At 31.6% G+C, this 22,611-nt stretch overlaps 1 protein-coding gene across 1 annotated transcript in view; it reads right to left on the minus strand.

Annotated features, from left to right (window-relative positions):
* The window catches only part of kl-3 (dynein heavy chain 8, axonemal kl-3), a 1,186,420-nt gene that overhangs the window by 149,010 nt on the left and 1,014,799 nt on the right, over nucleotides 1-22,611 (minus strand). The window lies entirely within an intron of this gene.

Raw genomic sequence — 22,611 nt, forward strand, 5'->3', positions numbered from 1 at the left:
AGCTGAAAATGAGTTCGTTCAAATACATCAAGATAATGACGATTTAATTTTGGAGCCCAAAAAAGAATTTGAATCTAACTTGAATGAACAGAAAACTCTTGAAATTTGTAAGCAATTGCATAGGGAAAATAATGAAAACGCTGTTCAAGACGAAGATTTACAAAATCAAGCTATCATAATTTTTGAACCCGACCCGTATGAAAGATTGCTTCGTGATCCTGAAGGTGCTGTTAACACTGATTCCCTACGTGCATCTTTAAATAAACTTGGTGTCATAGCAAAAAAAACAAAAAATTTAATGGATACTAAACAGTTTTACGATTTAATGAGATCTGCAAACAAAGAGCAAAGAGAGCTCTTAGATACCATTATCGATCATCTTCAGAATAAACGTGTGTCACCATATCAAATATTTTTGACTGGTCCTGCTGGGTGTGGTAAATCATTTGTTATCAAACTAATTATGGAATTATACAATAGGTTCACTGACACCGATGTTTATTGAAATACTTACATAATCAGATCTATGCTTCTACTGGTAAAGCTACTGTAGCAATTGACGGCACAACCGTTCACACTGCTCTCAAAATTACTCTTTCAAATCCATTACCGTTACCATCAGAACTCTTACAATTATACAGATTTCTTTTTAAATACGTTAAACTAATTGTTATAGATGAAATAAGCATGGTTAGTGCAGAACTCTTGGTTAAAATTGACACGCGTCTAAAACAAATTACTAGAAATCATAAAGATGATTTTGGAAATATTGACGTTATTTTTATTAGTGATTTACGTTAACTCCCACCAGTAAGATCAACGCGTATTTACAAATCAATTAAAAATTGTCTGCTTGGGCCTTAGTTATGGCGAAAATTAAAATTTTACCATGTTACTCAAGTAATAAGGTAAGCTAATGAAACGTTTTTTTCTATATTTACAAAAATTAGCAATTGTAAAGCATTATCAAATATTGAGCTTAATATTCTTGAATCAAGATTTTCCACTAAAGCTGAAGTTCAAAGATTGTGTCCTCATGGAGTTCGTTTATATCTCAAAAATGTTGATATTAATAGTTACATTAATGAAATTTTACAACAATCACCACACAAAATTATTTCTACAGCTAATGGCGTCATTGTTGGATCAAAATATGCTCAACAGGAAAGTGCTTTCGGACAAAAAATACACAAAATTTCAGTAATAGATACGGGTGGTTTACCTTACATTATTACTTTTCTTAAAGATAAGTATTATCTCATTACTTCAAACATTGATGTATCTGATGGCTTAGCCAACGGTGCTGTTGGTAAGTTTATACATTTAGATTTTGATAAAGATAATATTGTTTGTCGAGTTTGGTTAGAATTTTCTGGTAACATTAAAATTGGTGAAAAAATCAGAAAAAAAACTGCTTTATTCGATATAAAATATGGGGTTAACAAATCGGCCGTACCAATTGAACTACGAACATTGAATATTTCTTTAACAAGAGACAATAAAGTTACCATTAAACGAAAACATTTCCCATTGGTAGCAGCTTGTGCTATGACAATTCACAAATCACAAGGTAGAACGTTTAATCAAGTTGTTTATCAGTATGAAAAATTGCATTCGCAATCACTTATTTACATTGCCCTTTTTCGTGTTACAAGTTTTGAAGGCTTGTATATCGTAATACCTGATAACGATCCGACTCAGTTCAAATTTTGTCGTAACCGTCGACAAGCTGCTTTGACTGTAAGTTTAGTACAAGAATTTCAAAGGCTCTCTTTAAATTCTCTAGCGACTAAAGCTTAAATGATTACCAATTCTATTTCTGGTAAAAGTAAAATGTCTATATTATGTTTTTATATTCAAAGTCTACGGAAACATTTACTCAATTTAAATGATACAGTCACTGGAAAATGTTATGTTTTAATGTTGACTGAAATATGGATGGACAATAATCAACAAATCGACAAACCACAATTAAACTGTATCGTCCATTTTAGATGTGACAATGCACGGTCAGTGGGAGTTGCAATATATCATAATATTGATAATACAGTAAATATAAATTATAAATTTATGATTTGTTTAAAGTTACAATATTATTCGTAGTCATATAATATAATTATATTCCAAACATAGAGATTTTAACATTTGTTACATGTTAAAAAAATATTAGAAAATAAATATGATGCAAAAATTATTTTTTTGTTGTTACTGTATAGCAAATTGATAAAAAGTATGTACCAAAATTTTTTAAAATGAATTCCTTAGGGACAGTAAATGAATTCATTACATGTACTAAAGAATGATCAATGTATTCATAATGAACTTTAAATGAATTTTTTTGATGGTCTTTCAGCAGCTCTCCCTACAAAAGCAATAAAAAGTTTCTTTAAAAGAATTTCTTAAGAATTCTTTGCGAACTCAAGACACATGACATAACCTGATGAGATTATGAATTCATTACGAATTCATTAAGCTAATATTATGATAACCAGTAGAATTCATTAAAATATTCTGAATTCAAAATGAATTCATTTAGAATAAATAATGCCTGCTGGGTATCGTTGGTCCAAATATGGATATGACTGTACAAAATACCTATGATTTTAATATTCGAACAACAGATATTGCAGACATTTGTTCAGCCATATCTACAATGAAAAATATTCAAAAAATAGTAATAGTAGCCTTATATGTTTTACCTAATCAAAAAATAGATGATATAATTGATATAATTTACAGAACACTACTGGAGTATACTGAAGGAGGTGCACAATTGCTTAGCAAAAGTTTTCATAAACTTCCACTTATTTTAGCTGGTGATTTTACCATAAGCTTTACTGATAAAAATTCAAAGCCATTGACCAATTTCTTCTTCCAAAAATTCAACTTAACTATTAATAATGATCCTGAAAAACATACAACAAGGTATGGGACCACGATAGATGCCGTTTTTTCTCGATATCTAAATCAAATACAGTCAGAAACATACGTATCTTATTTGAGTTACCATAAACCAAAAGTTGCTATTGTAGGATATGATTTATATTAATATTTCGTTATTTGTATTATAATTAAACATTTATATCAACATACTCGCAGTTTTTGTATTTTTATATCATAGTAATATAAATATTTTACACTAAATTTTAATGTTTTATTTCTACTCCCGTTCCATAAAAATGTAAGTTTTAAAATAAAACAACAATTGTATTAATTGGATATACAAGTGCAACAAACTTACTAAGAAAAAAAATAGTTTAGAAAAAATTAATATACAAAAATGAGATTAAAAAATACATTGAAGTAAAAAAAATGAAATACAGAATAGAGAACAAAAAAAAGATTCAATAAAAAAGAAACAATGACATGAAGGAAATACAAAAAAATTTTTTAATAAGTCATAAAATGTGATATTAAAGAATAATGAAATGGAATAAAATAAAATATTTTTTTTTAAAAGTAAAATAAAATGAAATTAAATGAAATATTACAAAGTAAGATGTAATATCAAAAAATAATGAAACGAAATAAAATATAAAAACAAAATAACAAAATGAAATAAAATGAAATATGGGAAAAAACAAGAAACGACAAAAACAAAAAAAGGGAATAAAATGTATAAGAGAAAAAAAAAAAAGAAAAAAAAAAAACGGACTGAAGGAAATACAAAAAAACGAGAAAAAAAGTAATAAAATTGAATATGAAAAAACAACGAAATGAAATTTAAAAATAATAAGAAATGTAAAAAAAAGGAGACTAAATGAAAAAAAAGGAATTAAACAAAAAAAAAAAACAAACAATTAAATTTAAAAAAAATTAAACACAAAATGAAAACAAAAAAAAACGAGAAATAAAAAAATCAAAAGAAGGGAATAAAAAATATAAGATAAAATAGAAAAATAAAAAAGAAAACTGAAATAAAGAAAAGACAAAAAAATGAAAAAAAAGCAATGAAATTAAATACGAACAAACAACGAAATAAAATATGAAAAAAAAACGAAATAAAAAAAAGTAAAAGAAATTTAATGAAAAAAAAAGAAATTAAACACAAAATAAAAACAAAAAATAAAATAAATGAAAAAAATATATAAAAGAAATTAAAACAACAAACCAGGGGGTGTAAATAGGTCATGGGACCCACGGTAAAAACGAAGTTCTTTCAACATGATATGAGTATAGACATAATTTCTCAGGTAACAAGGAGGTCGCCAGACCCGTAGAAAGAACGAGGCTCTATAAACGTTAGTACTGCATTCATGTAGTTTACTAAACAAAAAACTTGAAAAACGAGTAAAAAAAAAAAAACAATACTTCAGTACTCACGATGGTTGAACTTCGTGAGTACTGTATTCATGCACGACATTCTCACGAAGTTTAACCATCGTAAGTACTAAAGAATTGCTTTTTTTTTTTTTTTTTTTCTTGTTTGTTTTTTAAGTTTTTTGTTTAGTGAACTACATGATTGCAGTACTAACGCTTATAGAGGTTTGTTCTTTCTATGGATCTGGCAACCCCCTTGTTACCTGAGAAATTGTGTCTATACTTATATCATATTGAAAGAACTTCATTCTTACTGTGGGTCCCATGACCCATTCATACCCCCTGGTTTGTTGTTTTAATTTCGTTTAAATTTTTTTAATTTATTTTATTTTTTGTTTTTATTTCTTGGTTAACGAATGTTATAAAAAAAAATGCAATTAATATACGGAATTGTATCGCAGAAGTTGTAGATAGTCGGAAAGTAAGTTTTAGCGATTGGCAAGACAGAGTTGATCAGTTTCGATGAGACATTTCTAATATACCTCATCATATTTTTGGCAACCACGAAAATTGTATCAGTCGAGCTTACAAGTGTGTAAAACATTAAGAAGCCGTAGAAAATAGAAAAATCAATCAAATACCTGGTTTGACAAAAAATGGTCTATGTCAAAAGGTCGAAGATGTCACAAAATACTTGAGTTACTACAGTGACTGTCTTTTGCATAAAATAACAACAAATAAGGTTGAGTCATTTAATAATTGGTTTGTACAGGGGTGAAGGGAAAACGCATCAATTTTGCTTTGAAAAGTTAATACACTGGTAGAGCATATGAAACAGTAGTAAGACACTGTTATGACCGGACTTGTTCAAAGTATGGTCTTAACCATTTTATTTTAGTGTTATTCGTAGGTCTCTTAGGATTCAGCTCGTGAGCTTTTTTTTTGTTTAGTTGAGTGAAAATAATTCGCTAAATAACATGGATAACTTTGATTATTATTTAATTCTGAATTCTTTTTAAAAAAAAAATTTAAAGCAGTTATTCTCTTGGATACAGTCCAATCAAATTATTTTTGCAAGATTTTGGTGTTAATTATATTACTAAGGGACAATTCACATTTATTACTAAATGTTATTACTCCTGCTTTGGAGTTCCCAACTGCTTCGTGCAGTAATTTCCAGTGATTAGGTTGAGTTCGTGGCCTGTAAGATGTTGCGGTTTTAGCTTTTTCTGCTATCGCCGGAACCACTTTTGGCGGGCCTCTTACATCGTACTTTGCTCCTTAGCACAGTCGGATATCATTGATACTCTTGAACTGCACCCGAGTTGCCTCAGCCAACATGTTATGCCTCACGTGTGTAAGATACACAAGAGTCACAGGACTCAAAAGTAGACTTAAGATTTAGAGGATAGGTGACAGACATGAAAAGAGCGATTTTCCCTCTTAGTGGTGAGTTTTTATAGCGTCAGAGCAAATAAAAGAGACCTTTGGTTAAATTATGTCAACCAATGAGCGATGTTCTTGCAAACTGCATTGACAACAAAATAGTAGGCTTGCACCATGATGTTTCATGTTATGATTTCATATATATGGAAATAACAATACAACAGTACCAATCACGTTTTTCTGACAAGTGTGATTAGGTTTTTTTTGGGTCAGTGATGATAAAAGCTTGCATCAACAATAAAAGAACGCCAAATACTAGTTTAAGTGTGATAGTAGGCTTACAAATTTCAAAATAAATCATTTTGGGGATTTTAAAATCAATTTTTAGTATAATCAAATAATGTGTTAGTTAAAAATTTTAAAATCAGTATACGTTGTTAGAAGTGGACAATCAATGCGCAAATAAATTACTCACTCATGCATACAATACAATTTTGCCTCCATACATCTAACGTACAATTTTAATATGTACTAGCATTTTTACTTCGAGGCTGGTTGTAATATATGAGCATATTATAAAACATTTACCTTAAAGCTATTATACAGACGCATGTAAATGACATATTAGCTCCTTTTGTCATATGAGCTTGTTGTATATTAACAATACGTCTTGTCTGAATTTGACAGGTGGATAGCTTTTTTACTCATTATATGATTTGTCTATATCAACTTGGAATGTAACAATACAATCCTCAATAAGCATTTACAGGAGTTTATTATTATAGGGGTGGTGAAGTTTCCGATTTAATTTATAAAATTAATAAGAAACGTGTAGAAAAAGTAACTAGAAATTTTGTGACTACGGGGTAGAAAAAGAGGATTTGCGAGATTACACAGTACCGATGATCAATGGAAAGATATAAAAAAGAGAGCTAGAGATCATCATGGAATGCATCCTGTTAAAGAGAACTTTACTAACTACATCTTACTTTTCTTTTATTATGCGAATCCAAAAAACAATGAACTGTGTATCAAGTTATTTTATATCCATCTATGAATATCGTACCTAAAATACAGTTTCATATTAATAAGGAATTAAATGCCAATCAAACTTTGGAAAAACCATCGAATGTGACAATATTAACTTCTGGAATAATTATAAATAAAAAATTTCTATTCGTAACTACTACGCCTGATGGATTGATTAAAGATCAAGGTATCGTGAAAATAAGGATATCCACGAAAGCTGTTGATGTAAAAGCTCATGATGCCATGAAAAATAACAAAGATTTAAAGAATATTTTAAAAACACAAAATAATGGAACATATGATGTAAAGCAAAGTTCTAAAGAATTTGACCATATTCAAGAAGAGTTACACAGTTAAGATCATACTGCACATTTGCTATATGAACGAAAAAAATTATGATTTATACTTAAGTCTCCAAGGATAAGAGGGCCCTTGTACATTGTAGAAGCAAAAGAAATCAAACAAAAAGTTAAAAAAAAGGACAAATAGATATGACGCAAAAATATATGGATTATCATGGTGGTAATAGTACAGTAAGAAACAAAATACTATCTCATATTAAAAGTATCGAGAACGAAATAAAGAGCATTAATGACGTAACTTTTATTGTATTATTAAAATCATGTGTGGACTCAGGCAGATTCTAGTAATGTCCAAAGTTATGCTAGTAATAGACAAATTTGCTTTACAGATATTTTAAACAATATAGAAACTGTAGATTTATGGTGAGACGATAATTCACTGCACGCTTTTCTACGAATTTAACAAACCAATCATCCAAATTGGAACATAGTCATTAATGATTATCCTCAAGCGTTAAACCTTGTCATCAATGAATAAGCAGTGTCAATTATGAGTGGTACGTGTATTGGTCATTGGCGCGTTGCAAAATATTATGGTAAGGTAAGATTGTAGTACACGACACAAAACAAGAAGTGAGAAGTAGTACTTTGCGTAAACGTAAAAAAAAATTTATGCATAAACATTTTTCTAATCCAAAGCGTGTTCATTGTGCATTAATGAGTATGCAGCAATCTGATGGGTCCACTTGTGGCCTGTATTCCGTGGCTATATTTTTGACATTGTGCTCGGTATAGGCCCATCATGTAAAAAATACTTTTAAAACATGAAACTACTAAAAACACATTTAGTTGATGTAATTTGGTGCAATAGGTTAGCTGATTTTCCAAAAGATGCATGAATCTAAAACGGCAAATTAGTAATACTTGTAAGGACGTCAAAAACGAGTAACTGTATTATTAAGTTATTGTTTAATCACTATCAAATATGAAGCAGTCACGCTTTTAAAGTTTTTAAAACTTTGGATCCCTGAATCACAATGAATTAAGCAATCTTATATTTCTCATAATTATTTTTAAACTTCAATAAAAAAAGGCATTTAAAATCAGTGTATGACTTGTACGTACAATGTATGCATTATTGTCGCTACGGAGAGGCGAAAATGTGGTCACACCTTTTGCAAACAAGCTGGGTAGGACTCATAAGAAAGCATCTTGAAAAGCCAGCTATTTAAAAATTTGTAAGTACATTACACAATACAGTCTTGTATAAAAAAAGTACCAAATTGGTTTTGTTTTGTATAACATCAACTGATTTTTTATAAGAAACTATTGTATATATTACTCTTTATGTAGTCTAATACGTACTTTGACAGTAAAGTGCTTAGTAAGTACCACTGACAGAGCCATTTTTTGGCAGCAAGTAGGATAAGCTAGTAAAGTATGGCATCACCATGTAAGAAGTGTAATTTTGATTTCAAGCTTTCATGATAATTGAGTACTTCAAGGCTTATAAACGTTGTATCGATGGAATTGGGTATGCAATAAATAGAAACAAGAGTATTTTAGTACAAATGCTGTCTTCTACAGCAGAAATCAACAGCTGAGCAAGCATATGTAAGCCCATAAGAGCAAAAAAGAAAGAGAGAGGAGAGAGATGAGAGGTCGTTTTGCTACCTCTGCTGTTATCGCTCTCATTATCTCATTTGCTTGCACGGGCTTGAACAGGCTCTACTCGGTCATAGATCTCAGTTTTATGAAGCTACAAAAGTTTTAAAGTACTGTTGGTTACACTTTTGAAACACCTACTTTCGTTGTTATGAATACTTATGTGTCATCAAGTACCTTACAACCACGAAAAACTTGAAAATAAAACTATTTTTTTACATAGTTGCGCACACTTTATTAACTTATACCACCTAGCCATTGAAACTTTTACTCGTTAGATGGCATGAGCGCTCCGTGTCAGAGATACTGACTAAGCATATCTATATACAGCGTATACTTATATGGAATTCCCTCTACTCTGATCATGCCTCTGGCTCTGGCTTCTGGCTCTCTTGTTCTCTCGTCCTCTTGTGTAGTAGTTTCCCATTTCCCTATGGATAAGCAGTCATTTTTTATTTTGAACGCTTGCAATAAAATAGCTACTTACACGCCAATACAATTAAAGTAAGGAATAAAGAAATAACGGAAATAAAAGCATAGTATAAGGAAAAAATAGGAATAAAAGGGATATCAGCAATAAAAGTAAAATAATGTATGAATGTACTATCTTTTTTTAAATATATAAGTTAAGGCAGTGGGCCAGATATTTTCAGAAAAGTAAAGTACACCAATACGTTATTTTTCTTGTTTCTGCTGTTATTCTTCTTATCTTTGTTGTTTTCTTATTTCTTGCTCTTAATCTCGTTATTTACTTTTTCCATGCTCTTATATTACTTGCGTGCAAAAATCCAATATGTCTGTATCTAAAAATTATACCATATATGTTAGTGGTTTAGCCCATAGTGCGATCGATATTTTCAAAAAAGTATGGCGTATTAAAACATTATTCTGCTCATCCCCACTAATAGTCCTCTTATACCTGTTGTTTCCTCACTTTCTTCTCTCATCGCATTTGTGTTAGTTCGATCAACTTTTGACTTTTGACTTTCAATGCAACGGAGTTTTTGGGGCTGTTTGTAAACGTTTAATCATCCACTTTGATCCATTGATCTTATCCATTGGAGTTGTGACCTATATATGGGGAGAATCACGTCAACTGTCCCAACGCCGCGGTGGACGGCCCGCGCGGGCGTCAAACACGACGTTTTCAACTTGTCGTTTCGGTGTCAAAACTTTGATAAAAAAATTATCTAAAAACATATTCTTAGGTATTTTTTCCTCAGCTTTCCAGTGGTGGCTTCAGTTTTTTTAAAATTTGCTCCCATAACCTCGGAAAATGCACTTGTTTGAAAAACACGTTTTATCTCCATAATCTTCAACTTTTGGAATTTTTTTGATAGTCTAGATCGAAAGATGAGACATTTTTACGTAGATATCGACAATAAAAAAAGGGGGTTTTTCGTTTTTATAACGTATTTAAACGACGAACGAGACGATGCGAGCTGCGGCAGCCAGGCCACGCACGGCAGCAGCGCGTCCGTCGTGTGTCGTCTGCTACGTTGAGTCTGTTTGTCTATATAATATATATAATGTAGTAGTGGCGATGTAAACGACAATTTAGTTAACCAGGGCTTACAATGGATAAATAATAAATGTTTTGATAAAATTTATTCATGTATACAACAATTTTATAATAAAGAAATAAATAATGATTAATATTAATTAAGTATTAAAATTTCTTCAGCTTCTAGCGAATCTAATAATAATCTTCGAAGTTTTCCGAAATTGGGACAATCTAAACATTTTCCTAAAAAACAATGTTTGGAAGGATTATCGCAAACAATGGCGTTCAAACAGTCCGTGGAATTTTTAAGAGGTGTTGCCTTGGGTTTCGTTAATTCTTCTAAATTTAGTGCATCTAGCATTAGTTTTACGTTTTCGTTATGCACGCATACGCAAACGTTATGCGTGCCACTACTTCCGGCTAAAATACAGTGAGGAGGTCTGAGCTGTACGAATTTCGTGAGACCCACTTTGACATTTTCATGCTCTTCTTTAAATAAAATGAATAGTCCGTTCAAATTTCCAAGTAATAATCGTTTTTGTACATAAACACGTTGACCATTATCCTGTTTCACAGAGACCTAATCTTTTAATCCAGGCATCAAGCGGCTGACACTGTCACGCTAGTAAAAAATTTTGACGCAGACCTCGAAATCAGCAGATAAAACTTTTCTTTTTTTTTATCGGGCCATGAGAGTATGCCACGTTCTGCAACTAAATTTAAAGCTTGCCTAGCTTCTCTATCTGTGCAACTAAGTTCTTTCATAAGCTCTTTTCGGTTCCAAAATTTCGGGGTGAGGGTGAGCAACGTGATTCTCTCTCGCTTATCGTTAGATGATGAAAATTTCTCCTTTCGCCGCGGCTCGCATCGTCTCGTTCGTCGTTTAAATACGTCATAAAAACGAAAAACCCCTTTTTTTTTACTGTCGATATCTACGTAAAAATGTCTCATCTTTCGATCTAGACTATCAAAAAAATTCCAAAAGTTGAAGATTATGGAGATAAAACGTGTTTTTCAAACAAGTGCATTTTCCGAGGTTATGGGAGCAAATTTTCGAAAAACTGAAGCCACCACTGGAAAGCTGAGGAAAAAATACCTAAGAATATGTTTTTAGATAATTTTTTTATCAAAGTTTTGACACCGAAACGACGAGTTGAAAACGTCGTGTTTGACGCCCGCGCAGGCCGTCCACCGCGGCGTTGGGACAGTTGACGTGATTCTCCCCATATATATATATGCATATATGTCAAAACTTCAATGGATAATCAATTACTATCTAGCTTTTATAAATAAATAAGTAGATACATAATTAATCACTGTCATTTATGAATAGATATATTTTATACATACGTGTATGTACTGTATGTATAATTTTTAGGAGCATGGTAAATTTTTTTTTTCGCGATTGGCTAGTCCAATTCCTCTAGCATGTATACCTACGCACACAGTGAATGTAGATATACTTTCTTAAGAAATTGGGCTGATCGACTGGCCGACCAACCGACCCCAAAAAGGTTCCCCTAGACATCCTCTCGGGGATTCAGGGTGGAGAAACATAGAGAAAAGAGACGCATGAGCTCCTAACCTGGAATTATCTTTGATAGTGACCAGAGACTAAGCTAGGAAAATTGAGACTTGGCTTAACTCTGCACTGTTAGTGGCTAAGGTGGCAATAAAGATAAAAGAAAAATCGGCATACTCTAAGTTCTTCTCTGCAAGTCTGCAGGGCAGTGTACTCTGCAATACTCTGCAAGCAAGTCTGTTGGTCTGCAATCTGCAGTACAAGTAAGCCAATGTTTTGCTATACTTACTTCTGCATGTATTTTGACCTCGAGGCAACAATAAGTAATGCAGTAAGAAAAGGACGTAGTGAGACAAGTGAGTTTCTGCTGCATTAGTAGTATAATTTAGTTGTAACCGTCAGTCTAAACTTTCAATTATTTAACAGCGTACCAAGCATGCTTCTGAATCATGAAAATGCAATCAACCATCTGTAGTATCCTAAATTCAGGCTCATGAATAATGATGCTAACAAAAAAAAATCGTGTACCTTTTATCTGAGTTTTGCAAGTAAATAGGTAAGCTTATACTACATGATTTTTATTAAATAATTATTATCTCATTTTACTTTTATAAGGTTTAACGTGCAGTGTTAGGGTTTTATATACAGTTGATCATTTAAGTCAGCTGTTGTAAAATAGAAACATTTTTGAGCATCCCCATACAGTTCTTAAGATTACTGCAGAAATTAAAAGCTACAGACATCACAGCCAAACAAGTTAGTAGTTTTTTGTTTGAAGGTAGCCTGTTTGATTGGAATAAGAAATAATTATTACGTACGCAATTACTTTGAAGCAAATAAACTGCCAAGCATTGCATTGACTAGCGGTATCTCAGTGTCTTGTGCTGCGTAAAAAACCAAGCGCTTTCTGGTGCCCAGCATTAGCTTAGCCATTGAATTATTAGAAGCCCTTTAAAACGATAAACAAGAAGAGGCTCATTAGTAGTGTGATGGCCTGATCTGTGCTTCTATATTCATCTTCAGAATCAAACAAATGAGCATTGCATAACAGTATCCGTAGAGTTCTTTTTTCTTTTTTCCTCCTTTTTTATTTAACGCGTGTAACTAAACTGTAATTTTTTAACCCTTGAGAATCGATTAACTATACACTGATAAATTCGAGCTTATTTATAAAAAAAAATTACACATTAGTATGTTGAAGCATGCTTTTTTTTAAAGTTCTTGGTTATTAGTACTTCAGTTTAGAAACTCTGTAGATATACCAATGGATTTACTTAGATACTGCTACTTGTAAATATGCAATAGTCAGTTACACATTTTGCAATGGCTCTTGAAAGTTGTAATAGCTTATTGAGCAGGGCTTGCATAAAATTATTCTGAAATATCAAACTGTGCAATAAGAGCTTCTTATAGTTTTAAGCTGAACACATTTATAGTGCGTCGTACAATAGTATTTCATTACTGATCTTTAATTCTTGTACCTATATGTCAATTAAAATAAAGTTGACATCTTAATATCTCAAACGTCAGATAAGCTTTAACGTGAGAAGATTCATAACATTCGGCAAGGTGACAATAATAAAAATAGTAACATAAAAGTAAGCAGAATTTATAATTGTATTTTCCCAATTTAATTAGTGGCTTTTCCTATTCAAAACATAATTCAGAGGTGGAGAATAGGAGCAGGAAGCGTTCGTTATTATCTGGATGATAACACCAAAACTTGGAAGTTAAAATGTTTTTGGAGAATTTTTTTAATATAAATCTTTCTTTGAATTCACAGCTCTTAAAATGTTGTGCAAAAACACTTTAACTCTCTAGTTACGGTGTAATCGTCTGGATTTTAATGCCTACTAAGGCTCATATACGTCTGCCAATAAATAAGACCATTTTGCGGTCTAGAAGTATTTGCTCTGAGAAAACGGAAAGGAGAATCACAGAAAATTATAACGGTGTTAAGGTCAAGTCAATAAGAAAAAATGATAAGAAGTTTTCGTTTTGCACTTCAATCTCAAACGTCAATGTTGGTCTTACTTACAATATTTTGGAGACTATTGTTAACTTCTTTTCAAACTTTGTCAGATACAGTGTTTATTAAAAAATTAAGCTCTCTACTCCTAATAGTCTTTCTCCTCAGTAGTACACCTGACTACTGTCAAATTTATCTTGCTCATAAAATATTTTAGGAAAATTTGATTTTGTCTTTAATGATTTTTTCTAATGTTACTAAATATATTATTGGAAAGTATTTTTATCACTGGAAGTATCTAATACTCGTGGTTGCCACATGTGCAGCATTTTATTTTGTGCTCAAATTGTGTAGAATAATTTTCTTTAATTTGCACATTACGGATGAACACCTTTCATGATGCTTATTCCAGTACTGGATATGAAGGAAAAAAAAACAAAATATTGGATCTTGGTGAATTAAATCGTGACATGAGCCCAACAAAAAAGATAACCTTATGGATGTCATTATTAAAGATCATGAGGGAACTATTACGTTTAACGTGGTGAGAGTTAAAAAAAAAATTGAGTTTAAGTATGCATTTTATTTATTTTTACCCTAATCAAGGTGGCTCCAGCGCCTAGTGCTGTATCAAAATGGGGAGACTAAAAATTAATCATTTTTTTCTTTAAAATATGGTATAAAATTATCGTAGAGACTGTTGTAAGCCATATTCTACATTTTATCTGCTATTTTAGTGAGTTAGTATAAAAAAACAAAAAAGTTTTATGGTGCCCTAATTGATGAACTGTTACGGTACGCTCCTAAGTTCAAGAGTAGTTATACCTATGTATATGTACTCTGCAGAATGCAGACAGCTGAGAGCTGACTTGCACTCGCAACTGTATACTTAGTCTCCAATTATTTAAAGATTTTTTTCGATAACAAGACACTTTTCTCATGTCATCGAAAACTGCGTAATAATATATACAAGATAGTATATTTTTTACACCTTACGGGTTATTTATATAAGTGCAGCAGTAGGTTGTGTATCGCGTAAGCTTGCATTTCCTATCCAACCCGTCTTAAAACTACGATTTTGTAAGCATGATTTCTTACAATTTTTATCGTCAACCTTAATTTTTTTCTATACGAATAGAAAGATGGGAATTCAAAGAATATAATTCAATTTTATTAACCTCGGTTGGGTTATTTATAATTTTAACATTGAGGCCACTGGAGCCACCTTTAGTACAAATGCTTTGAAACCCATAAATTTTGAATTAAACAAATACGATTACGACGGAGGATCCAAAGAAGATAAAGAAGACAGCTGAGAAAAAGTCATGTGTTTAAAGTACGCCATAAAGAGAGAAAAAAATTTTGACATCGATGTACCTAGACAAGCCTGCAGACGAAGCTCCTGACATGAAAACTGTTATTAACTGAAAAATCTGCTTTAGAAGACAAACAAGTATTGGATGCACCAACCACAGTGTGTACATAGAATTAAATATAATCAGCTTCTACTATAGCAAAATTGGTCTTCCTTTGATCTGTATTCTGAGCTTCAATGTATAAAAAAGTAAGAAATAAGGATATTAAAAGTATAGGAGTGATTCTAATTATCAGGAAGACCTGTAGAATGTGTACATAAGAGACTTTTCTTCCAACAAATGTCACAAGGCTTCGGTTATCCATGCGTTTCATAGTACGTGAATTCATCGAATTTTATGAACGATAAAGAATGCACGTACAGTGCAAATAATATAGATGTCAAATGCAGATTTTGTATATTTTTAAATACATTATACATAATCTTTAATATACCAAAATATTGATTTGTTTGTTTATTCTAATACCTCTATAACTATGAATACTGTTTATTTTAATCTAAGGATGTATTCTTACATCCTTAATCAATTTTGAAAGATTGTGAAATAATCAATGAATTAGGCCCCATTTTGCACATGTAAGCTTAAATATATACAGTATTGCTGTCTATGTTGCACATCACTGTATTCAAGGTGAGCCGCGACAACTGGCGATGAAGAACCCGTGAAAAGGTGAATGACGTGGGTACAATTAAAACTGAAACCATAACCATTTCACGTATGCAAAAAGAGTGCGAAAATTTAGTGCCATTCAATTATGTAAGAAACCATCATGCGGCAGTAACTGGAAAAAAAAACCTTAGCCACGAGGTCCCCCTTGAATACATATATGTTATGTTTATCATTTTAAAACTGTTTTCAATAACCTTGGGAGGTTGGTAATGTAGGTTTTATGCCTCTAGTATGACAGAATTTTTTATCTGGACTGCCCTTATCATAAATCAATTTTTTTTTAATTTATTTTATAATCATGTAAAAAACGAGTCACATGTAATGATCGTAAACTAGATCAGATTTTTCTTTCTGTGTTAATAATAACCGTATCACTAATTTGTTCTTTGTTAAACTTAAAAAAAAATTCATCCAATGCTTTTCTATGTTTTGCCTAATACTCAAATTGCACCTATACTTTATGCATTTATATTTTAGGATTAGATGGAACCTTCATTTTTCCATAGAGCCAATAATTTCATTTACGCCAATGACAAGCTTTCTATACTTTTTAATTATTAATGTGATCTTCTCGAATCTCTAACTTTAGTAAGATGGGTCCAAACCACAAAGCATAACTCGTCATTCTTATTCATGTAATACGTTTTCGGATGTGTCTGTTTTGAAGTCTTTTCTGAATGAAATGGTAAATTTAAAGTTACGCCAGTATCTTTATTAATTTTTACATAAGAAAAAATATTTTTCTTTATTACTGTATCAATTTTTGTAATAATTTAAAAAACCTTAGCTTTATGTATCGAAATTTTTGAAGTTAAACTTCTTATGCTGGGCCGTGAGCGGCCACGTGAGGGCAAATGCGTTACGAAAAAACGTAGCCACCTACCTTGCTGCCAAAGCCCTCTCCTAAATCTCTTCTCTTAAGGTGCCTCCAGCGCCTAGTGCCGTATCAAAATGGGAAGACTAAAAATTAATCATTATTTTCTTTAAAATATGGTATAATATTATCATAGAGACTGTTGTAAGCCATATTCTACATTTTATCTGTTACTTTAGTAAGTTAATATAAAAAAACAGAAAAGTTTTATAGTGCCCTAATTGATGAACTGTTACGGTACGCTCCTAAGTTCAAGAATAGTTATACCTATATATATATATGTACTCTGCAGAATGCAGACAGCTGAGAGCTGACTTGCACTCGCAACTGTATACTTAGTCTCCAATTATTTAAAGATTTTTTTCGATAACAAGACACTTTTCTCATGTCATCGAAAACTGCGTAATAATATATACAAGATAGTATATTTTTTACACCTTACGGGTTATTTATATAAGTGCAGCAGTAGCTTGTATATCGCGTAAGTTTGCATTTCCTATCTAACCCTTCGTAAAACTACGATTTTGTAAGCATGATTTCTTACAATTTTCATCGTCAACCTTAATTTTTTTTTATACGAATAGAAAGATGGGAATTCAAAGAATATAATTCAATTTTATTAACCTCGGTTGGGTTATTTATAATTTTATGATTAAGGCCACTGGAGCCACCTTATACTCTTCCTACCGCTCCGTCTCTCTATTTTGCAGAGCGCACCACACTCTACTGTCTACCGTTCCATCTCTCTTTCTCTCACGTGTACGCCATTTTCTCCCTTCCCCTCATGCTGGTACTATACCTGTATATGTATATATATATATATATATATATATATATATATCATAGGTATGTTAGTGTGTATATTTCTACACTATGACTTAACACGAAACCGATGCACTTGCTGAAGCAGGGGTATAGGTATGGAGAAAATAAAAAATTATAGATACATGCATGTAAAAAAACAATTATAAAGTAATAAATATATAGAATACGAGAATCTTACCAGTGAAGACAAGAGAAAATTCTGTATCTCGGAAGGAAAGCAAAATGGGCTAAAAGTTATAATTTTTACGGGCCTTATATAGGGGAAGTACATTATCGTGGTGTAAAAATATAGCAGGGCTAGACCATGTGCAAATGTAATCTTAATTATTTTCTTTTTGACTGTATCTTTACTTTACTGTTACTTTATTCAAGTTTGAGGTTTTACTTTTGCTGGGGGTTCCGAGATCTACACCTGATATTTTTATCATATTAAGATATGTCGTCGTTAAGAGCAGTCGTGGTAGCACAGTAGCTTTGGCTGCGGTTGTTGTAACTTGGAGGATTGGTAACACACGGTCACACGCTTAAGACCTGGCCTTTATTCACTTGGCTCCCACCCCTGAGAATACACTTTTTTATGTGCGTATTTCAACTGTGGTACAATAGTCTAAAAGTAATGTAAAATAAGGTCCCTTTTACTGTACAAGTGATTAATGTTACTATTGGATTTATAACGGTTATCTACGATGTTAATAATGATAGCATGTATATGCATAGCAACACAAAATTGCAGTGCCAAAAGACTACATGTAATTTAACAAACATACAATTAGTAAAAAAGAAAACACTTTTTTTCTTAATAATATGTTTACATGTGGATATGGCTCTTATGATTGATTTCTTCTTATTTCTTATTATAGACATGTTTATTTGTTCTCTGTATTTATTATAGATGAATTTTTGTGACTTACATGTAGTTATGAATATATATATGTATTGTACTAACGATATTTTTTTGCAACAGTCTGCAAAAATCAAGGTAACAACTCAGTCGAGAGTAATTCTATAATTTTAGGAATGTTAACAATTTATATTTGACTTCCTATGTACAACTGTTTAACTTTTAATTTATTGGACACATAATTTTTGAATTGATGTATTAAAGTGAAACATTTTTAGGCGTGCCTTATGCGGAAAGTTAACCCGTGAAACGAGAGAACGCTGCTGTGCACATAAGTATCTATATATATTATCTGTTCGTCTGCCAGCCAACGCTGACTGCAGTGCAGGCAGCGGCAAGAGATCTGTTAGTATTATGTCTCATTTACTCTCTATCCTTCCTGTCGCATGCGCACAATAGTGCATCATAGTAGCTCTATCCACACATAGAATATATCTTCTCTCTATAATACTCTATATATAGAGTACTGAGTATAGGTATACCTACTGCTGCATGTTAGAAACTGTAATGTGGCTGTAATACGGGATAAACTGGACCTTTGTTACAGCTATTATCAGGTAAATAATATCAAACATGATACGTCGCTTGATCTCTTCGAAGTCTTTGAAAAAATATAGTAAAAATCGTTCTCTTTTTCTATTTATCCTTCCACACGAATATGTGTCTGTAAAAAAACGTGCATTTAGAATATAATGTGTATAATAATACAATCACCTAACATCTGAAACCAAGAAAAAATACTGTATCTCGAAAAGGAAAAAAAATTGGCTGAAAATATCAATTCCTACGGATTTTCTAAAGGGAACATACACGATAGAGGTCCACAAATATCGACAGATTTGACTATACACAAACATAACCTTAATTATTCATTTTTTCGACTGTATCTTAAAAAGAACAAGTAAAAAAAAAAATTCTCTTTTGTATGTGGTTTTTGAGAAATTAATATAGACATTTACAACATTTTTGAAACATTTTTTTCACAACATAACGTCTTAACGTCCAAAAAACCATTATGTCTTGAAAGGGAAGTCAAATAGACCAAAAATAATTTCACGTATAGAAAATAATTATTAAGGAGTAAAAATATATGTAATATAAACTTATTCAAACAATCGTGGACATTCTAAAAATAATAAAAGTCATATCTCAAGGGCAAAGCTATATCCTACTTATCCGCCCTATAAACTGACTTTTTTTTCTCTATTATGTTTAATAAGAGAAATTGAACGTAACGAAAAGAATTTCTGGTACACGTTTGACGTTGTATTAAATGCACAAATAGTAATTCTAAATATAAAGAATTTTTGTCCCGCGTAATAGGATAAAAGTACCTTCTTTCGGCTCAGTATAGTGAAAATTTTTTTTTTCATCCTGCATTACATGACCAACAATTCGTACATGTATTAAATATATCATATCAAACATAGAAGTACTTAGAATGGGCAAATCACGTGTAACATAAGTAGTATAATAAAGTATATGTATTTTATGCACGCGCGTGATCGAAAATCTAATAACATTAGAGTAAGAAGTTTCACTTCTGCCAGGTATCCCGAGACCTATCCCTGGTTTTTTTTATGAACTAATTAAATAAGACGTCTAATATTAGTTGGTAAATGATTAAAAACAACGTCCAATGGTTGTATTGTCATATTTTGTATTGATTTAAAAAATAAAGCAACGTTTTAGCTGTTTGGACAGCGTCCTGATCTTCATCAAGTACAAAAATGTCTGACTCTCATGGATGGAACGTAAAATCGTTATGTTACATTAGTTTATACGTATATTGTAAGCCTTATATTTTTTCTTTCCTATTTTAACATTCAAATAAAAAACTGGATTTTCTGCTAGTCTCACAGGCTGTAAAGGGGAGTGAGCTTGCGGCATTCTAATAATATATGCCCAGGATTAAATTGCTGTACGTATCACACAATATACCGTGCCTATCATTAATCACAAAGTAAAAGCAATGTTTAAATACGGTGTTTTTGATGAATTTGATGAATTAAGTAAATTTGATAAGGATATTCATAAAAAAGACTTATCTAAATGCTATGGACTGATAAAAATACACAAAAAAGACTTTCCTATCCGTATCATTGTCTCAACATTGAATTCACCCACATATAGTTTTTCTAAATTTCTTTCTGATTTTTTGATTAAGAATATTCCGCTGGCAAAATTACACATAAAAAATAGCTATGAATTAAAAAATAAATTAAAAGAAGTTATCATTCCACCTGGTTACGCTCTTATTAGTCTAGATGTAGTTAGTCTATTCACTAATACTAGTGAAGCCTTAATCACAAATGCAATAAAACATTTTTGGAAATTCTTGAATAATAAGATCAATGTTTCTTTAAATGAATTTTGCGCAGGAGTGTCATTGGTTTTGAATTCAACTTTTTTTCAATTTAACAAAAAATTTTACAAACAAGTTTTTGGCTCTCCAATGGGCAGTCCCTGTAGTCCAGTAATGTGTGATCTCGTAATGCGTTTACTTGAAATTTCATGTTTAGATAAGTTATGTTTTGATGTTCCATTGTACGTACGGTATGTGGATGATATCCTCATATGCGTGCCTACTAAATATATCTACTATACCAAAAACATTTTTAATAGCTATTGTCCTGAATTACAATTCACTGTTGAGACATGTAACAATAACAACAGCATCAGTTTCTTAGATTTGGAGATTATTATTCAAAAAAAATAACACAGTACTAACTAATTGGTACCAAAAACCTACACACTCAGGCCGATACTTGAATTTTCTTTCCCACCATCCAATACAACATAAAATAGGTATCATTTACACACTTGTAGACTTTTCTATTAAATTAGCAGACACACAATTTCATAATAATAATTTAAAATTGATTAATAAATTTTTATTAGCTAACAACTATCCTCAAAGATTTATTGACAAATTTGTGAATAAAAGATTAAATACCTTGAAAAACATGAATACGATTGACAATAGCAACAGAAATAAAAATAATTATAAATTAATCTTATCATTACCGTATATTCCCCACTTGCATAGTCATATTAAATATTATTGTAAGAAGCTTCACATTGGTCTTATATACAGTTTAAACAATAAATTAAAATCGATCTTTTCACTTGGAAAAGATGTAACTGAGCCACTCGATAAAAAAAATGTTGTTTACCACATACCATGTGCGAATTGCAACCGCTGTTATGTTGGTCAAACATCGAGAGCTGTAAAGTTAAGAATGACAGAACACAAAAGAGACATCGAGAAAAAAAAGAATACATCGGTACTATCACAACACAGCATTGAATTCACACATAATTTTAATTTTGATAATATTAAAATTTTAGACATAGAACAAAATTACAAAAAGCGCCTTTTTTCCGAAATGCTAAATATGCATTACTTTAATAATAATATTAACAGACAACAAGATACAGAAAAATTGAAAGATTGTTATAGGTCTCTCGTTATGTCAATTAAGAAAGGTGACTAACTTTATATACATGATTCGAGGACCCCTTTCATTCATAGTATTAAGAAAACATGAACTGTTTATGTGCGTCTCAAGGAACTGCTTGCGATTCTTATTCGATTGTATTACGTGCGTGTACTATGTCATTTGTGTATGTACAGGGTATAAAAGCAACTTAGCTTGAAACTCTGACTACATTACGATTTTACATCCCTTTCGTAAGAGTCAGAGGTATGTTATACATGTAACTTAATTTGCGTTTATTATATTTTACTTAAATTTGTATTGCAAAGAATTTTATTACTCATAGATTTTTGTACCTGATGAGGGCCGGGACGTTGTCCAAACGGCCGAAACGTCGTTTTGTTTCTTAATAAATTCAAAATTTGACAGTACCACCATTGGACGTTGTTTTTAATTATTTACCAACTGTCATTGGACGTTTTATTTGAATAAAAGCATTGTTGTCCAAGGAAATGGGCTGGTACTTTTCTATCTGGATGGCATAGATACTAGCCGAAGTATAAGCACGGATTTAGTTACGACGCATGCACTAGTAGAGAAATCACCCAGATTCTATAACGTACTCTCTCTTTCTTCTGGCTTAAAGTGTAAACAGTTGTGTAGTCCAAAGTATAACAATAGTTGTATGGAATAGTATACCACAAATACGTTTGACTGCTCTTGGCTTTAAGCTCAAGTTAATGGGCATCCCTGGTTACAAAATTAGCTGGCCATTTGATGCTGCTCGTCATGTCACTGACCTTCTGTCACTTAGTGGGTAGTCATCTTTAAGGCTCTCTAAGGCAGCAGTAAGCCCAGTCCTGTATACACTGTTGGCACAGCAGGTAGA

Source organism: Copidosoma floridanum, unplaced genomic scaffold (genome assembly GCF_036245765.1).
Source record: "Copidosoma floridanum isolate Cflo_tuat_1 unplaced genomic scaffold, Cflo_Japanese_pri ptg000013l, whole genome shotgun sequence".
Classification (NCBI taxonomy): domain Eukaryota; kingdom Metazoa; phylum Arthropoda; class Insecta; order Hymenoptera; family Encyrtidae; genus Copidosoma; species Copidosoma floridanum.